This window comes from Poecilia formosa, unplaced genomic scaffold (assembly GCF_000485575.1).
Source record: "Poecilia formosa unplaced genomic scaffold, Poecilia_formosa-5.1.2 Scaffold1, whole genome shotgun sequence".
Lineage (NCBI taxonomy): Eukaryota > Metazoa > Chordata > Actinopteri > Cyprinodontiformes > Poeciliidae > Poecilia > Poecilia formosa.
In genome coordinates, this window is record NW_006799940.1 from 6,143,880 (window position 1) to 6,159,288 (window position 15,409).

General features: G+C 38.2%; 1 protein-coding gene across 1 annotated transcript in view; it reads left to right on the forward strand.

Moving 5' to 3' along the window:
- Positions 1-15,409, forward strand: part of utrn (utrophin) — a 168,055-nt gene that overhangs the window by 78,162 nt on the left and 74,484 nt on the right. The window lies entirely within an intron of this gene.

The window sequence follows — 15,409 nt, forward strand, 5'->3', positions numbered from 1 at the left end:
GAGAGAATCAAACCAAAAAGAGGATGTCAGTGTTTTTAGGCCGCACACAGTCTTTCTGATCTTTAGATCTCCCTCCCCACCAACCTCTGGCCCCTCTGCCTTTGCATGTCAGACATGTGACTGAACGCAGACTGCATGTTGGCCTAGTTTCCTCAGCGAGGTTGTCTTCGTCTCTTGCCAGCAGATACGACAAATTGATTTTCCTTTTTCTATTTCAGGCTGTTTATTTGCTTATAATCATTTTAGGAGTGAATCTGCACCAACTTTTTTCTGTTGACTGATGAAAATGGTCGAGTGAGTTCTTGGGGGCAACTTTGTAATTTTGGGATATGATTTGTGTAACATCAGCTTTTTTTTTTTTTTTTTTTTAACTAAAGACAGAGGAAGCAATTTCTCTATAATTGGTCATGTCAAACATTATGTAACCCCCATAGAAATATGTACTTGAGCAAGATTTAAAGACCCATTTTGTACTCTGCTCTTTAACAAATATGGTATCTGCTGATAGTGCAAGTTTTGTTGTGAATTTTCTGCACTATTTCACGTACAGTCAAAAAATTAATCTATCACAGTCAGGCTATGTTTTTATGCTACCCTTCCCAAAATTTTATATCAAATATAATATATTCCTTTCCAAGCCGGTACTATTGAGCCCCACCTATTTGTAGTTTTATCTCTTAACGAATTTTTCTGTGGAATTTAACTCCAAATTATTTACAGATAATTTGCCCATTCACTGTTGGTGAGTTTTTTCGCAGGTCATATCTTAAATATTTGAAACAAAACACCGTACTCCATAACCCGTCACACGTTCTAAATGTGTATATATAATGTATCTCGTATAATCAGTTTGCTGTGTGTGGTGTTGTTAGCTGTCAGGGTGAAAGCTAAAGGCTCCTTCATAGGTGAGGGTAATTTGCATGCAAATAACAATTTCCTAAAAGACCTTCTGTAATGAAAAAGAGATGAAGAATGGAATCGGTGATCTAGCTACGCACCCTGACATCAGCTGCGTAGAAAACGGCTCCAACAGAAAGGCTTTCTTAGAGGAGTAGGACTAAAATGTAAAAAAAAAAAATATTACCTCATTAAGATCTGTTTTATGTCTGAAATTGCTGTAAATCACTAACACTTTCAACACACTACAGGAATTATTGCATAAGAGACACATTCATATCTTTACTGGTGAATTATTTAAATGAAAATAGTCTTAAAGTGATTTGCGCCTGCATACTGACCCATCCTGCGTCGTGCATCGGTGCACCACGGTTTGTCCCAGTCTGACCCAGCAACCACAGTAACAAGGGGCATCAAATTTTATTGTATTGTCTCCTGTCCCGTCGCTAAATGACAAACTGTGTGCTGACTGCGTGTCTGCGTGGAATGTCATTGAAAAGAATGATGGAATAGTTGATAAGGCGAGATCAAAGAGTAGCAGTGATAAATGACTTTCAATTTACTCGCGCTCCTGTGAAACAGTGTCACATAAAATGCCACACCAACAAGGAAACCATTTGATCCAAGTAACCGCCTTAATAAAAACCTGAGGAGCAGCAAGGACCTCGTAAGTAATTTTATTTAAACATATCATGAGCTCATCATCCTTGAAGCTGATTCCAGCAGAATCCAGCTTGTAGGAGAGGAGTATGATCACCTTTGTTGGTCAATATTCTTCTCATCTTGTTCATTATCCAATGTAAATACAATGTTTGCTTCCATGTTTGTTTGGAAAAGTAGCAGCTGGTCTGTCAAACCAGTAGAATAGTGTAGTGCATCAACAATTCATTCAGGAGGTCAAAAAGAAACTAAGAGGCGCTGCAGGCCCCTCTAGCCTCAGTAAAGGTCAACGTTGATGATTCAAAAGTAACGAACCAAAAATGCCATCCATGAGAGAATTTACAATCTGCTTTGCTACTTCAGTACCTGAACACCTTACTGGAATTGATTGAACTGTAAATTTTGCAGGACAAAAAACTGGACATTGAGCTCATGCTCATTTGGTTACACGGTTAAATAAAGGTCCAAAATTTCTCTCAAGGGCTTAAAAACAAGACTTTCAAATTATCTTGGTAAAAATCTGGCCTTAAATTCTATTGAGATGCTATTTATGCTCCAAAACTGGTAAAACTTGTTTTGAATTATTCAAGAGTAACAAAAAAAAAAAAACGAAAAAATATATAAAGGAGAAATACTTTGCCACAACTCTGTACATTTGTCTGCTTAATATTTATGATGATTGGCCTCCATGTCAACAGGAACGGAAAACTATTATTTTGTCAACTAACCAGAATTTATCTCAGTAATTGGGCTGCTTGTAAAAAAAAACCTTGGGAGTTCTTGCTCCTACTTCTATTTTGAATGGGCCGTGTGGAAAAAAGGCTTTTTGACAGAAAAATAATATTAAAAAAAACTCCTGAATACCTGCAATGACAGCAAACCCCCGAGGCAGTCATTGTTACTTGGTTTACATCTCCAAGACTCCAGCAGAGGTGTACATGCTAAAAAAGGACGGAAAAATAATGCTTCCTGTGGAGGGGAGCATTTCAGGCAAGTTTGGAGATTGTACCACAATAACTTTAGGTGTATTTTTCCTGAGTTGGATGCGATTCCCTGGGGAGGAACCTGACAATTTTCTGCCTGTGTGGGAGTCAGCAGGGAATAATGAAGATTGGAGCTGCAGAAAAAGGTACTGGCAAAAGGCCTTTCGGTTCACTGTAGCATTTTTATGAGGATGATTTGAGAATATTACTGGTTCTATTGAAGAAAAGAGGAAACAAACCACAGGGCATGTTGAGTTTTTTGATTGTTTTATTTTCATTTTAGCATAAAATAGCTATTCTGTGGTTCCCCATTTAAAAAAATAAATAAATAAAACTGAAATGAGTTGGATATTTATGTATACTCTGAGCAACCGTCAATGTAGGCAAGTGTGAGAAGTGCTGCACACTGATGACTTTCACGAAAACGTGTTATGGAACCTCAGCGGGGGAGAAAATATAAACTCCAGACATGCACTGAAATTTATCCTCCTGCTGTGATGACACTGAATCTAATCTAATCTAAGTCTGGGCGCTGGAGATTACACACCATTAAATGAGCAGGGTGAGGTGAGCAGCAGCAGCAAGTGAATCAGACTTATAGTATAAAATTGCCATATGTGCTAAAACGTCAAGACTGTTGCATAAATGCAGAGAAAAAGAGAGAGTGAGCACATATAAGGGGGAGGAAAACTAAGGTAAAGGAGACAAACAAATTAAGACCGAGAAGTCAGTCAATGTCATGTTTGACTGATGGCTAAAGTAATTGAGCAAAGCAAGACAGAAAAAAAACAAGAAGGGAATGGAGAGGCTTGCCTACAGTAAACATTAAAGGAAGTAATAAGCCAACCATCAGGCAGTTGTTGTGGTAATAGGAGCTGAGGGGAAAGGACGACTTGTGGTGGTTGGATATCTCACTCAGTTTCTCCGGGCTATTAACCAACTGGGAGGCGGAGGAGGCAACAAAAAAAAAGAAGAAAAAAAAAAAACCAAGCAATAGAATAATATATTACCAACAGGAACTGAGGCAGAAGATGAATATGAGTAAGAAAATGGATGAATGGTTTTTATGATTTCTAAGCTCGGAGAATCTGAGGTGTTGAAGAAACACAGAGGCACATAAGTAGAAAACTGCATTGTAATAAAAAGAACCCATCAAACACTTAGTTTCCCACTTTGTCAGTGTCATGGCTTCCTCTTTGGCACCTGCTGCTATTATTGCTCCTGTTCCAGCTGTGTGCAACGTGTACGCTGAGCTTATTCTCTCCTCGCACCTTCACAGGTATTGAAGTGCTTTACAAAGAAAAATTCATGGTTCTTTGGAGCTAAATATGTTGCACAAATCTAGAGTAAAGTTATCAGAGCACAGAATTGGAAGTGAATGGTCTGTTTAATGCTGAGCCACAAAACTTAAGGACTCCATTAAAAAGGCTGTTTGTCTTATTTAGTAAACCTATTATATGTCCGTTGCTTTGGGAAAAACCCTGGTGTCTTGAAGTATGTGGATGCAGCATTATTGTTATTTTCCTAATCTAGCATTTAATTACTATAATTGCCAAGTAATTCTAACACCTCAAAGTGATAAAAACCTTTTGTCCTTCCTTTGTAACAGCTTTCACTTCGAAGTGAAGTGAAAGAGAAAGGTCAGAAAAGATTTTAGAGTTTCCAACAATCTGGAAACTCTAAGTAGGAATTGACAAGCAGGAAAAGCAGTAATTCCAGTCTCTGTGAATCCCCAACTTGTAGTTGGTTTGTTCAAAAACTCATGATTGTGCGAGGAGGAGAACTGTCTCTTACAAGTCTGAGGCAATGATTCTCGACCTGTTTCACCCCCCAGATGTCTTGGTGGACTGACAGATTGGGATCTTGGCTGCAGGAATGTGGGTGCTGCTCCAGTCTATTGTGGCAAACGGAGCTCAGCCAACAGGCAAAAGCTCTGAGTTTACTGGTCTGTACATGCTGCAATCCTTGCCTGTGTTCATGAAATATGGATCACGACTGAAAAAGAAATTCTGGTTACATGTGAGCGGAATGAGCTTTCTGTGTGGAGTGAATGGCTTCAGGCTGAGGCAGGGAAAGGGGAGGTTTTAGTTGAGATGCTGCTTCCTCTCATTGAAAGGAGCACGCTTCCTTGAATCGGGCGTCTGGTCAGGATACCACCACCAAGGTGGAAATCTAAAATCTGTGGCAGGGATGTTTTATCCCTTCTGGCTGGGGAACGCCTTGGTGTCCTACAGATTGAGCTAAAGATTGAATTCATGCTATTTCAGTAAAGAGTTCACACTTTAAAATCTAATTGACGAGGAATTCCCCTGGTACGGCTTTTAGATGAACTGTGCCGTAGGATTTCCTTTCACTAATATAAGCTAATGTGTGATTTTTCTGCCTTTTCAGTATTAAATTTGAGTATCTGGAACTTGTTTTGTTCTCTTGGAAAATCAGAGTTGTTTTGCGGGAGAACATGGGCGGGTTTGTGTGTGTTGGGTCTTATCTTTCCTCTGAACTGAAGCGCTGTTGTCCCACCCAGTGGCCGGTCCACTGGGACCTGGAAAGGAACTGGCTGTGGCGTGCAGCCCTGTAAACTTTAATTCTTGATAAATGGAAATGTGTGTCACCTATTAGGAAATCTGCGCTCCTTTTTCCTCGTATTTAGTTTTAACTGGCAGATTAGTTTGAAGCATATTCTCATAAGATGAAATGTGACACAGGGAGGAGCCAGAATAAGGGATGCAGTTATCGATTCAAACGGTATTCAATCAACAAGAAGCCTATTATGTATAGATTTGTAACTGTAATGAAGCTCTAATTCCCAGGCATCATCTTGAGGTCTCAGTTGGAGCCTCTGTTGGATCAATGGAAAAGTTATTTAGGGGCGCACAGAAACTGTCAAGATTATTTCGTCTGAGCGCTCTCAGAGCGGACTGCTAGCAGCGGGGCCACTCGGTTCAGAAAGTCTTTCCCTCCGCTGAACGATGTGAACCCTGAATAAATTGTTTCAGTCAGAGAGCTGAAGTAAATGTCACAGCAGAGCTTAACAGCATGTCTCATACTTCTGTAAAAGCTAACTGTAAACAAAATGTGAAGAGACAGCCGGTTTATGGTAGTTCATGGTGTCAGGGGATTTGAAGGTCAACCTTTTGTTCCTCTTGAGTGCTACTTTTGATTTCCAGTAGCTTACTCTTTGAGGAAAACAATAATGTTTAACCTAGATGTGGAAGGTAATGGTAGATATAAATGGGGAGGGTTATGTATTTTTTTGACACTTTGTGCCATTTTATAGCACAACCTAGTAATTGCTACCTTGTTATGAAAGGATTCAAGGATTCCTCAAACATGCGTGAAAGAATCAAAGCAACATTTCAGGTATGTTTTTGAAATAACATTCTAACTTGATATAGAGCGCAAACCCCCCAACTTTTCATCTTTTGTACATAAACTTTTCTAAATTGATCTAGGGGTTATACTTTAAGTAGTTTTTTATGATGTTTGTAGATTATGTATAGATACATGAGCAGCACTGTATGACTGTTATCAAAAACATGAAAATGTTTTGCCCTGGTTTGGTGAGGATTTACACCCTTTCCCCTTGATGCATGTTGTGTTTTCTGTTATTTTTTTCCTTCTGGGCCATCTGCATTTTGTACATCATGGCTTTTTAAATTTTGTTTTATAAATGTGGTTTAACAGTCATTATATTTAGCTCATTGTTATTTGTGAATTATCATATTCAAATACCCCATTTCATTAAGTTTAAATTACAATAATTGTCTACATGTCATAATTCTGCAGAACAATCCTATTCTTCCTTTTTTTAATACAGTGGACTTGTATTTATAAGTTATTGCATTAATGTAATTGGTTCAGTCACCTAACCTTTAAAGAGCTTGTTCCCGAACTCAGCAGGTGTCTGCCATCTGTTTTAAATTAGTTACCTTGACAACAGCTTTATTAACAATCACATTAGTTTTAATGAGATGAACTGCATGTAAGTACAGCGCTCCACCACAGCTATCAGCTGAATGACAAAGAGCCTTAAGATACAGAGCAAATTTCAGAAGAATTGGTTAAAATGTCCGGTTGGGAGGAAAGAATTAATAAAATGAAAAACCCAGGGCGCAAGAGCCTTTGAGCATTAGTGATGAGCACAGTGATGAGATGTCTCAGCAGGACCTTGCTTTACAATTCAGGCAGTTCAGCAAGTTGATAGCCTTTAAAATTCAATGACAGTATTTTTTTTTGCTTCAAAAGCTTTGCTGCCAAATGCTTAAATCATTTTCTGATTCTATAAATATTAAAAATGTGAACTTTTAGGAAGTGCATGCTTTTTTTATTTTATCCTTTTTATTCTTACATAGCCAGCCATTTTTTTTAAAATCAGTAATTAAAAATAATCTTAAGCAGCAAACACTTTAACACAATCCAGTTACTGGTTTCAGGGTATTGCAAGCTTTTAAAAAGTTGCTGATTCAAATTTCAACTGTGGTTCTCTTGGATTAAAGTTTTAATTTATGCTGGACAAGGTGCCAAAGTAACAAAGGTTTTATATTTCTGTATGGAGCATAGGATAAAACATTTTCCACCATTCTCCCACCTGTCGCTGCCCACTGCCCTTCAGCTGTCTAAGACAAATTTGGCTTTATGGAAATATGTACAGTCATGAAAAACACAATTAAAGTTAAAAGAGAGTTTTTACTTTTCCTGTTTCAAAAGTACAGCTGACAGGCTAACAAAATAAGACTGAATAAGCAGCTAGGCCGAATAATTTTTCCAGCTGAGGCTTCTTACACTTGTAACGCCCTACTAAAAGTAGAATGAAAAAATTATGACTAAATTTGGTAAGTTGGGCATTTTAAGTAGATCTATGCAGCAAAGTTAAAAGAAAAAAAGACAATGAATAAATGTTAGATATCATTTTATCTTTTGTAAATTATGGAATATTATTTTGGTATTGGGTACAATTATTGTTTATTAAAAAATAACAGTTAGCTTGCTGCAATGTAGCAAGTTAGCTTGTGATGTAATTTTTATTGTGTCCATTTTAAATGAGTGCTACTTCAAATACGATGTGGAGTTGGAGGAATTTTATTATTGGTATCCACAATGGACACCTTTTGAAGGTTTGCTTTCTGATAAAATGTTGAATTAGGTAATGTCAACTTTTTTCTTTTTTTTTTTTTACTGTTACCCTAAAACAGGCAGAACAAAAATAAGGCTGATGACTTTTTTTCTCTATGGGTGTGTGAAATGTCTTAAAATATTATAACTGTTGTAATTGACCATTTGACTTGGTATGGCTAGTCAAGGCAGTAAACGTCCTGGACAAATCTACGTGAGTGTAAATGAATGTCGCTTACAGTAGGTATGATTGTTATAGTGGCCGCACACATTGATATTGCAAAGCAACATATTGTCCCTCTCTGCTGGCTGCATTGTGTCTTCTGTTGGTTTGTTTGTGTAATATTGGTGTAAATGAAGGGGTTATTTATTCATAGGGCTGCATCATATATTAATGGTTATGCAAAATGTGGAATTTCTGCTGCTGCTTAAACATACTAGGACTTCTATTGTTCAGTGCTAACCAGATAAGAAGTGCTTGTTGGTAAGGTTACGTAGATATGTTGCAATTCCTGACCTGAACTGCAAGCAGACGCCACCTTTAAGCTATTTTGTTTATCTTGTACGCTCTGCCTCCATCTTAAGGTCATCTTCCTGCAGCCTTGTACAGGCACTAAAAAGCTTCCCCAAAATCAATAGTTGTTTACGGAACAACCACACACAAAGGCTTGTAATCAATTTCCACTTTCCTCTTTAGAAGTTTGCAAATGAATCCTGGTATTCTTTGCTTTTGATTGCAAATGCATGGATTGTCTTTTATTTATGGAATCTGTTGAATAAATTATCAAGGATCTGTTTGACATTTAATTCCTGGTTTTTGTAACAGCAGCCCTGTCATATCAGTGGAGATCGGCTGTAAATTGAATGTAGGTTAACCTTTTGTGATGTGCTTTAAATTTCTTTTTTTTGACATCAGTATGCTTCACGTCGCTTTCTTTAATTACGTGACCTTATCGTTTAGATAAATCTAACCTCCACATTTAGTCGCAGGCTCAAAAACGGAAACTTTTATCAACGTCATGTGGACACACTTTGTTCGATATGTCATCTCGGCATCATGAAGACCAAGAACAATTTCCATCCCTTTTAACTAAATGACTCGAGCCATTTAGAAAATAGAGATAATGAGAGCTTCACCATTTTAGCCAATCTGTTATATTTGCTGAATTTATCTTCCTCCTTTTGTGTTTTTGTCATTCTTACAAGTAGCTAATGTTTTGTTAAGATACAAGTGTTTTCATGATGGGAAGTTCATTCTGGACATAAGGGACTAAAAAGACTGTTTAAAAGACTTTGGCCTTCCTGTATGAAGAGCCACTACTGGAACACGGTCAGTCCTTTATGTGGTTTGAAGGATTTCTAAGTTTTAATGCACACAGCCAGATCCTTTCAACACACTGTTCCTGCAACATCATGTTCCAGGATCAGTTTGTGCCATAGTTTCGTAAATCATTATTGTATTAAATTGTTCTAATTATAAAAATTGCTTAGACTCATGGCGAAAAAAAAAATGAGAAGAAAAGTCTCTTTGATGCTGCTGTTTAAGTTTTTTTTTTAATTTTTTTTTTTTTTTTTAAAGGAGATAATTTGGAGCTGCTATGAGGTCCATTTGCCAAATTACTCAAATGTTCCGCATGTTTGAAAGCACATACATGTGCACTCTACTGTTCTCAGTGCTGAACAGTTATTACTGGGGTTTTTTGTGCATGTTTTTTAAGTTTTCACAAGCTGTTAAATTCTTCAATTACTGGTTTTATTTTACTTCTATGAATAAATGTTGATCTTGTTTGGTATGTGACAAATGCATGGGGCAGTCTTTGATTCTTGTGCTATTTATATAATCTTGTTTTTCTTAACGAGAGCATTTTTGCAAAAACCCCACCTTATTTTGCACGTTAAGCAAAGACAAAAATTATAAAGTGACTTTTCTTTTACTTCCACCCTTTCTTTAAGATCTTTTTTCTTTCTTTTTCAATTTAGTTTATTATATTTCTTGTATTTTTTTTCTTTTTATGTTGTTCCCACTTTTTTAAAATCTCTTCGTAGGATGTCACTTCTCACTTTATCTCCCACTGGTCATTAAGTCAGTTATACTTCACCTCTTGCTTCTTTTGCTTTGGGAATTGGAAGCAGTACCCTTATAATGGTCTAATCCTCTTAGCTCAGTGAAATTGCTCAACATTAACCCTCAAATGCCTTGCCCTAGGCTGCATACATTAACTGGTTTGCATACTTTCTCTGCTTTTTTTTTTTTTTTTTTTTTTTTTTTTTTTTTATCTTTTGATGCAAAATTGTCAAGCATTTTCTAATTGCAACTTCTCCCGCTTGTTGAATGTTACACTTGTAAAATGTGTCAATTCAGAACAGCTTGATTATATGTCCTGCAGAAAAGAGACATTTTTCAAACCAAATTTGTTGCCATGCATCAAAAAATGCTATTAAAGAGCCTCAAGTGTGTAAATATTTTTAATTAGCTAAGCGCACTTCAAAGTGTTCAGCTTATGAATATGCAAGGTTTTATTGTGGTGTTTTTGTTCCATCCGTTGACAGCCATCTGTCGGATGTCTTTGATGCACACCACATGTTTCCTGCTGTTCGAAATGCCAGCACAGGCTCACACTCGTTCACGCCTGCATACAGGTCTACTCAGTTTAATAAGTTTTAATACATGATGCATTCTAGCAGAGCCTTTTCAGAATTTTTAGATATTTTAATTTTCATGCTGTTGCAAGTATGACTTTCGATTTCGAAATTGCTGTTCAGAAATCTTTGTTGTATTTAAGTTTTAGGTGTTAAGATTGAAATTGCTGCTAATGAAAGATATTGGTAATTTATAAAAAAAAAAAACACACACACACACACACACACACACACACACACAGATGATTTTGGGATAATTCGGGAGAGGCCCTAATATTTTAGCTTTCGGCTAGACAATTTTCAGTGTCATTCACCCTGACTTGTGACGAATCAGTCAAGAAATTAAGCAACCAGGCTAGAAAAAGATAACACTTTAGACTCTTTATTGGATAAAGTTTCAGGATCGGTGAGAAGTTTTTGAAATTAAAGTGTGAAGGACAGACGTGTATCTCGGCCTGAAGTAGGTTTTTTACCTTTTTCTTTCATGGAATATGAGATTTGCATGGAAATTTAAAATATTAACTTGATAATCCTTTAAGTATTTTAAACATAAGAACCTGTTTATATCCATTGCCTTTGTCACCTCTGCTCCAAATTTTTTTTGAAATGACAAACAGGTCAGAAAAAATAACTTGAATTTGTTAGAGTTCATTGGTGTTGGAAGGTCACAGCTTTACATAAACCGGAGATTTAAAATTTGTCATAAAGTTTTCCGGTTTCGTGCAATTTTTTTATATTTTATTTTTGAAGCAGCCCTATGCTGACGTCTAACTGCAAATAGGTTATTATTTTTATTATCCCCTTTTCTCCCTTACATGTTGCCACTACTTCTCAGCTCAAAAGGTAAAATATTTCACATGTCAAATTCTCTCATGTTTCTTTAAGTCCTTCACGTTTCGCTCTCAGTTTTCCATCCGTGCAGTCTTCTGCTTCACTCTTTGACCGTTTCTACTTTTTTTCTCACACTGAATGATTTCTGCTTATTGCACCTTAACTTAGTTTTTTTTTATCTTTGAAATTCTCCCTCTTTTGCCATGCTCTCTGCCTGTGTAGGCCTCAGGAAGTGGGTGTGCGCCGTGTGTTGAATTGGTTTAGGGGAGAGAGAGGTAAAGAGAGGAGGGGGAAGGGAGGATACTGATTAAAATAATAAACAGCTGTGTGATAGACTGGGGCTAGTGACCAGTGAGATCAAGAGCAACAGAGAGAAGGGGAGAGGATTCAGGATGCCAACTTGGAAGTTTGCTGGACCCTGAATTAGGTTGATTCTAAGGAAGTTTCTTCATCTCAGCTCAGCTACTTCTATTTTAACTTTTTTTTTTCTACAGTCATCGAGGGTAATCAGCAGATCTCAGCCTCTAGAAGCCACAAAGTCGGAGTCCTTGTACCAGATTGTGACGCAGAGCCTTTAGGCAGCTCGCCGCGAACATGTGTCTCCAACAAGAAGAAGAAGAAGGCATTCTTTGACTAAGTGGCCCAGCCATGGCAGTGATTAGGAGGGTGTGATGGAACGAGACCATACTGGAGTTTGAGACCTGACGGGCAGCTAGTGAGAGAGACGCTGAGGTAGCTGCTTGAGACTTCACTGAGGGGAAGAGAAAAAGCAGCCCATGTGCTTCTTTGTATCAATGACTCTCTTCTTGAAGTGCTTGCGGTTGCGTAGCTGGCAGGAATGAAGTGCTTTTTATCTCGATAATTGAGGACAACCGCCCCGGCCCCGCCCTGGATTGGACAGCTGGACATGGTGTAAACAGCTTCCTTCATGCCCAGAAGGGAAGTGGAGGCAGGGAAGCATAACGGGGTGGAAGGAGAAACGCCAGCCCCAAAAACCGCACAGGTTCACAGAAGCCGACTTGTTCCTCAAGAGACGAGTTGTTACCTCCTCCCTGCAGACCTCCACCCAAGATTTCTTGGATTTCCCCCTTCGGTTTCAGTGCCTCATTCGTGGCCACCGGAAGTCAAGTGTCAGCCTCCAGCTGTGACTTTATTAAACCTCCAGTGGCACTAGTCGTCTTGAGGTCCAAGTCCCAGCATGACTGCAGGGCAACTCTAACCCTCTCCACTCAGCTGTATGCCCGCCAGAGGAGGATGCTACTACTGCCATGGGTTGGGATTGGGCGAGCACACACACCAGCACACGTACGCGTGTGCTGCCAAGTGTGTAAGTCTCCTGTTTCTGGACTGCAACCTGGATTAGACCCTCTGATGCTGAAGCTTTTCATAAACACAAAGTTTATTTCTCACGGGATCCAAGTTTGCTCAGATCTTGGAATTACTAATGATCTTATTCCTGACGTTGGAGGATTGTACTTTGGTAATAACCACTGGAGAACTTGCCAGATTGTTCTTGGTCTTTAATATTCTGCGGCCACTTTGACTGAGAAGATGTAGAGACTGCAGTGAGTGGGAGGAGCCACAGCACACTCTGAGAATGATTGGCTTGAACTTCAGTTTGCATGAGCTGCTTGGAAAGTTTGAACAGGTACACATCAATAAATAACTATTCTTTTATTTCACTTGAGTTTTGTGTTTAAGCAGCATTCACGTGAATTATCAAAACAATTTTTTCTTCTGTATATTTGCTGCATTGTGATTGTTATGATGGTCCAGCTGTCTATTGGACTTTTTAAGTGCAAAGTTGCCAATTTGAATCAAAATTAGACCTGCAGTTTATTCACTTATTTAGTGCCAATGTTATGATGGGGTATGGTCAATATTTCCATTTCCTGCTTTTGATGTCATTTAATGTTTAGTTCCTGGAGTCCTTAAATCTTGGGTTAAAATCTAGTTTTAGAGCTTTGGTTTTAATGCTTTGTTTTTCTTTTAAGTATATGTTTTTACATGTGGAACTTGTTTAAAATCAAGATTTTTACAAAAAGCACTGATATCTTGCCAGATTGCTACCACTGCATCCTTATGCCTGTAACGCTTTCACATGCAAGTAAAATACTTTCCTTGTTTTGCTGATCTGAGACCATTTGTGGGGACTTAAAACTCTGTATGCTAGTCAGTAACTCACTGATAACATTCATATAGTAGTAAACAGAGGCCAATTGTTGCTGACTTGATGACCCGTGGCACATAAATGTTTTTTTTTTGCGTCCGCGTGTGGAGAGAAAATGATCTGTCACTACATTGCGAGCCCCTCAGGAAGCACATTGACATACATAAACTCCTGCCTCCAAGTAGTCATTCACTGGGAGAAATGAAATTTAAAGGCTGCTTTGTAAATTAATATGTCTGCCTCTGCATGCCCTCATAGTCTGTGTTCTGTCTTGAGTCTTGAATTCATTTATGTGGTTGTGTGTGTGTGTGTGTAGTCGTCTTTTTATTTTATTTTTTATTTATTTTTATGTGGAAACTGAAGTGCAAAAGAAGAAGGAAAGGGAAGCACTTGGGTAATGACTTGAAACGTAGCCAGCTGGCTTTGTTGGAGGGCGTTTTTCTGTCTTTTACTTTAACTGTGTCCATCTAGCTTTCCATCACTCATCCTTAAGGTCTTTGTCTATGCATCTTCACCCCTGGTGTCTCATTGCTCTTCCCTTGACCTTTTAGAGTAGTGCCTTTTCTAGGTCATTATCTCTGTAGATCACATCAGTAGGATTGGTTAAATGTCTATTGATAATCAGTAAATTACAGCATGTTCGATTCAGTTAGTTTTGTGGGAGGTGTTTCTGGACTTTTTGTTTACTCACAAAAACAATTTAAGCTTTTTGAAGTTCATTTTCCATGGTTTTGTTCTTCTGTGATGTGTGACAGTGCAGCCCAGGTAATCACAACTTTATAAACCCCCATACTTATGTTGGGGCCTTCATATTTCACAGCACATCTCTTTGGTGCTGTGGATTTTCAGATTGAGACTCAAGGATCAGGTGTTCTGGTCTCTCAGATGTCTGTTTGGATCAGGTTCTGCAGTGAATCGTTGCCATGTCAACACCTTGGATGCTTTTACCAGTTGTTCTTATCTGGGCGTGCACATTGACTTGACTTTAATTGATGTTCTCACCAGGAGTATCATGATATTTTGTGTCAACAAGAATGAAGCAAAGTTAAGCTTTAGTAGTAGCTTGAGAAATGAAAAAATCCCCATTTTGTTGTTTTTCACAAATGGAGTAAAGATTTAAAAAATCCCAAATTGTGGGATATGATCAGACATTTGTTGCTGATTTCCGCTGTTTTTTTGTAAAGCTCTAACTTCTGATGCCAACTGTTTCTGATTTCTCTTTAAGAACAGTAAACTACTACATTTGAAATAGTTAATAGCTTTAGTCCTGTGAGAGGGGATTAATTATTAATTTAAGAAGAAATCTGATAATCTGAAACAGTGCTTTATTCATTTAAGATTAAAACTGTTTGGCGAGTGTACTAGCATTTGGGAAATTGTAGTTTACTTGTTGCAAACCTGAGAAACGGTACTTTTTCCATGCTTCCACGAATAATGGCTCAGTGCAAATGACATACAAGTATCAGCTAATGATTGGTAATTTCCCACTTACTGTCCATTATTAGCATTATAGTCCTCCAATGTAATGAGACCGTATGTCTCGTTGCTACTCCCTTTATCTACACTAATTTTGTCCCAAATCCAAATCTGCCTCAGTGCTCCAGGCAGTTCTACTGTCATCCACACTGCTTTTGGAGTCTTTATCTTCATTTGGGTTGAGCCAAGTTGAACGAGCTGAGGGGAGTCTCAGCTGAGAGAGAGAAAGGAAAATGGAGCAGTTTTACACATCTAAAAATAAAACGTTTGACAGAATCCTCTGCCTACGTCAGCCTCCCTTGTGGTTCAACATTTTCACACAAATGCTCTTTGAGTTCTGGTTGTGTAACGAATCTGCTCTGTTTAGCACATACTGTTGATTGTGATTGCGTGCTGCAAATGCACAGCATGAGTAATAACCATTATGTTGCAAAAACCTGATCAAACATACATGCATGCAGCCAAACCTTCTATAGAAACTTGCTTCTGGTCTGGGCTGACTTGCCAGTGCAGTAAAAGAGTAAATGTTAAACTTCTTGAACTCAGAGTCCCTTGTGAAACTTTTCTTCCCTCTGAAAATGTGTGCAGTGTCCCATAAACTCATTCGAGGCTAATCTGTGCATGAAAATCCACTATTATT